Genomic DNA, 5,000 nt, shown 5'->3' on the forward strand with positions numbered 1-5,000 from the left:
ATTTCAACGGGGTCCGCCTCGGGACGCACGAGCACGCACGAGGCGGTCGCACGCCTTCGGCTCGCCCCACCGGCAGGACGTCCCACGATACATGCCAGTTAAACACCGACGGGCGGTGAACCAACAGCGTGGGACACAAATCCAACTACGAGCTTTTTAACCGCAACAACTTTAATATACGCTATTGGAGCTGGAATTACCGCGGCTGCTGGCACCAGACTTGCCCTCCAATAGATACTCGTTAAAGGATTTAAAGTGTACTCATTCCGATTACGGGGCCTCGGATGAGTCCCGTATCGTTATTTTTCGTCACTACCTCCCCGTGCCGGGAGTGGGTAATTTGCGCGCCTGCTGCCTTCCTTGGATGTGGTAGCCGTTTCTCAGGCTCCCTCTCCGGAATCGAACCCTGATTCCCCGTTACCCGTTACAACCATGGTAGGCGCAGAACCTACCATCGACAGTTGATAAGGCAGACATTTGAAAGATGCGTCGCCGGTACGAGGACCGTGCGATCAGCCCTAAGTTATTCAGAGTCACCAAGGCAAACGGACCGGACGAGCCGACCGATTGGTTTTGATCTAATAAAAGCGTCCCTTCCATCTCTGGTCGGGACTCTGTTTGCATGTATTAGCTCTAGAATTACCACAGTTATCCAAGTAACGTGGGTACGATCTAAGGAACCATAACTGATTTAATGAGCCATTCGCGGTTTCACCTTAATGCGGCTTGTACTGAGACATGCATGGCTTAATCTTTGAGACAAGCATATGACTACTGGCAGGATCAACCAGGGAGCTGCGTCAACTAGAGCTGAGCAGCCGGCCGCCCGGGAGTGTGTCCCGGGGGCCCGCGCGAACACGCAAGCGTCCGCTCAATTATTCTGCAAACAGGAGGAGGCTGAGCTCCCCTGCACAACACACCTCGAAACCCTCTCAGGTCCCGGCGGCGCGCAGCGCCGTCCTAAGTACTTGGTCGGGTTCGAGAGAGGCGCAATCGCCCGGAGTTAGGCGAGTAGACGCTTTAGGTGCGACCACCCGTGCTCCCAACTGAGCTTGCCGCTGCCGACAGAGGCCCGGGAGCGTGCTGTCGTGGCATTGCCGGCGGGAGACAACACGCGCCACCTACGGTGACCGGCAGCTCCAACGCCAGCGCCACAGAAGGACAAAAGCCCTACTTGGGTGCCGAAGCGAACTCTCCCAGCACAGCGCACGCGCCAACACGTCCGCACAGCTGCGATACAAACCACCTGCGAGAACCGCTGGGGCGACCGAGCAGCAGACGGCGTCGCGGCGCCGAGCGCCGGGCGGCGGCGCATCCTCAGCGCACAAAGTCCTCAATCGGACCAGCACACTGCAGATGGCCACCGCGCTTCGCACCGGGCCCGCGAGGACCTACTTTGGCCGCAAGGCGCCGCGAGCAGGGGGCGCCGGCGCGCAGCTGCGCCGCCTGCCGCGTCCGTCGGCCGGCGCGCCTGCCACCGGCCGCCCCCACCAGCCGGCTGTAGCGCGTGCGCCCACGCACCGCGCTGCCAGCACGCCGGGCGGCCCCCCCTCACCGGCCGGGGACGGTCCCACCCAGCCACCGCCGCGTATCGCCTCACACCCAGATCCCCTTTCACGTTCGTGGGCATGGTGGGTCCCCTTTCACGTTCGTGGGCATGGTGGGTATCCCTGAAACAACCGGTTAATAGCTCGACCGATCGTCGCCAACACTGATTCACCTCTAGCGAGAACAACCGCACCACAACGGGTTACCGGTTGTTCATTTGCGTAACGTCACCAGCAAACGTACACGTCCATCGCCATTTGCAACGAGTATTGCATGCCTGTGTCAGGTGTCACAACACACTACGTCTGCCCACATAGACGCAACAACATGTGCACGCCTAGAGAACACGTGGAAGGTAGACCCCGTACGTATGCGGTGTCCATTGCGCGAACGACTGTCAGCCCGCCTCTGCAGCATGTCGCAGATGTGGAACGCGGTGCAACATGCTATCACGGTGTGTGAGAAGAGACGACTACGTCCGAATACACGCTCCACTACATCAACAGACTGCTCATGCTGATCGCCATCCAGGGCGTCCGTTCCTCCCACACGTCTGTATGGCGTACCACACTGCAATCCAGCTCTTATAGGGAGACGACACGTAGCTGCGTGCACAATATTTGGACTGTATGGTCCGCCGTTGCTAGGCGCTGTCGTCATACGGTCACATGGGCCACGATGTATCATTCAGTACATACGGAGCAATGTGCAGTACAGTTTGTGGGTTTTGCGTACATCGGCGGACAGGTGACAGGCCGTACCACAACGTAGGCTGAGTACGTCGGCATGCGAAGGGCATTGAACATGCAAACTTCTCACCGACCAGCTTGCGAAGGCAGGGGGGAAGGGGGGGGGGCATGTACGTCCTGCTGCTATCCACACTACAGTGTATAGCAGGAGCATGTGGAAAGTCAGCAACACCTGCAAGGTGTTTAACATGACGCGATACACAGGGGACCGGGCAGTGCGAGTAGCGAACTATATTGCGAGGGTTGCGGTTAGGCAACACTACACTACTTTAACGGGTTGCATAACAATTACAGAGCAGGTTCAGCGACAACGTGCGTCAGGTTAAGGCGCAATATAGTTTAGGTTACGGCGCACTTTAGGTTAGGTTAAGGCACATTATAGGTTAGGTTAAGGCACAACATGGGTTACGTTAAGGCACAACATGGGTTACGTTAAGGCACAACATGGGTTAGGTTAAGGCACAACATGGGTTAGGTTAAGGCACAACATGGGTTAGGTTAAGGCACAACATGGGTTAGGTTAAGGCACAACATGGGTTAGGTTAAGGCACAACATGGGTTAGGTTAAGGCACAACATGGGTTAGGTTAAGGCACAACATGGGTTAGGTTAAGGCACAACATGGGTTAGGTTAAGGCACAACATGGGTTAGGTTAAGGCACAACATGGGTTAGGTTAAGGCACAACATGGGTTAGGTTAAGGCACAACATGGGTTAGGTTAAGGCACAACATGGGTTAGGTTAAGGCACAACATGGGTTAGGTTAAGGCACAACATGGGTTAGGTTAAGGCACAACATGGGTTAGGTTAAGGCACAACATGGGTTAGGTTAAGGCACAACATGGGTTAGGTTAAGGCACAACATGGGTTAGGTTAAGGCACAACATGGGTTAGGTTAAGGCACAACATGGGTTAGGTTAAGGCACAACATGGGTTAGGTTAAGGCACAACATGGGTTAGGTTAAGGCACAACATGGGTTAGGTTAAGGCACAACATGGGTTAGGTTAAGGCACAACATGGGTTAGGTTAAGGCACAACATGGGTTAGGTTAAGGCACAACATGGGTTAGGTTAAGGCACAACATGGGTTAGGTTAAGGCACAACATGGGTTAGGTTAAGGCACAACATGGGTTAGGTTAAGGCACAACATGGGTTAGGTTAAGGCACAACATGGGTTAGGTTAAGGCACAACATGGGTTAGGTTAAGGCACAACATGGGTTAGGTTAAGGCACAACATGGGTTAGGTTAAGGCACAACATGGGTTAGGTTAAGGCACAACATGGGTTAGGTTAAGGCACAACATGGGTTAGGTTAAGGCACAACATGGGTTAGGTTAAGGCACAACATGGGTTAGGTTAAGGCACACCATGGGTTAGGTTAAGGCACACCATGGGTTAGGTTAAGGCACACCATGGGTTAGGTTAAGGCACACCATGGGTTAGGTTAAGGCACAACATGGGTTAGGTTAAGGCACAACATGGGTTAGGTTAAGGCACAACATGGGTTAGGTTAAGGCACAATGTAGGTTAGGTTAAGGCACAACGTGGGTTAGGTTAAGGCACAACGTGGGTTAGGTTAAGGCACAACGTGGGTTAGGTTAAGGCACAACGTGGGTTAGGTTAAGGCACAACGTGGGTTAGGTTAAGGCACAACGTGGGTTAGGTTAAGGCACAACATGGGTTAGGTTAAGGCACACCATGGGTTAGGTTAAGGCACACCATGGGTTAGGTTAAGGCACAACATGGGTTAGGTTAAGGCACAACATGGGTTAGGTTAAGGCACAACATGGGTTAGGTTAAGGCACAACATGGGTTAGGTTAAGGCACAACATGGGTTAGGTTAAGGCACAACGTAGGTTAGGTTAAGGCACAACGTAGGTTAGGTTAAGGCACAACGTGGGTTAGGTTAAGGCACAACATGGGTTAGGTTAAGGCACAACATGGGTTAGGTTAAGGCACAACATGGGTTAGGTTAAGGCACAACATGGGTTACGTTACGGCACAACATGGGTTACGTTACGGCACAACATGGGTTACGTTACGGCACAACATGGGTTACGTTACGGCACAACATGGGTTACGTTACGGCACAACATGGGTTACGTTACGGCACAACATGGGTTACGTTACGGCACAACATGGGTTACGTTACGGCACAAATTAGGTTAGGTTACGGCACAAATTAGGTTAGGTTAAGGCACAAATTAGGTTAGGTTAAGGCACAAATTAGGTTAGGTTAAGGCACAAATTAGGTTAGGTTAAGGCACAAATTAGGTTAGGTTAAGGCACAAATTAGGTTAGGTTAAGGCACAAATTAGGTTAGGTTAAGGCACAAATTAGGTTAGGTTAAGGCACAAATTAGGTTAGGTTAAGGCACGATATAGGTTAGGTTAAGGCATGATATAGGTTAGGTTAAGGCACGATATAGGTTAGGTTAAGGCACGATATAGGTTAGGTTAAGGCACGATATAGGTTAGGTTAAGGCACGATATAGGTTAGGTTAAGGCACGATATAGGTTAGGTTAAGGCACGATATAGGTTAGGTTAAGGTACGATATAGGTTAGGTTAAGGTACGATATAGGTTAGGTTAAGGTACGATATAGGTTAGGTTAAGGTACGATATAGGTTAGGTTAAGGTACGATATAGGTTAGGTTAAGGTACGATATAGGTTAGGTTAAGGTACGATATAGGTTAGGTTAAG

The 5,000-nt window shown here is 51.8% G+C and overlaps 1 non-coding gene across 1 annotated transcript in view; it reads right to left on the reverse strand.

The window, feature by feature from the left end:
• The window catches only part of LOC126447582 (small subunit ribosomal RNA), a 1,909-nt gene extending 1,115 nt beyond the window's left edge, over positions 1-794 (reverse strand). The window contains exon 1 of the ribosomal RNA XR_007583782.1: positions 1-794. This exon is cut by the window's left edge and continues 1,115 nt beyond it. This is a non-coding gene — a ribosomal RNA (small subunit ribosomal RNA).
• Between the last annotated feature and the right edge of the window lie 4,206 nt (positions 795-5,000).

This window comes from Schistocerca serialis, unplaced genomic scaffold (genome assembly GCF_023864345.2).
Source record: "Schistocerca serialis cubense isolate TAMUIC-IGC-003099 unplaced genomic scaffold, iqSchSeri2.2 HiC_scaffold_513, whole genome shotgun sequence".
NCBI classification, from domain to species: domain Eukaryota; kingdom Metazoa; phylum Arthropoda; class Insecta; order Orthoptera; family Acrididae; genus Schistocerca; species Schistocerca serialis.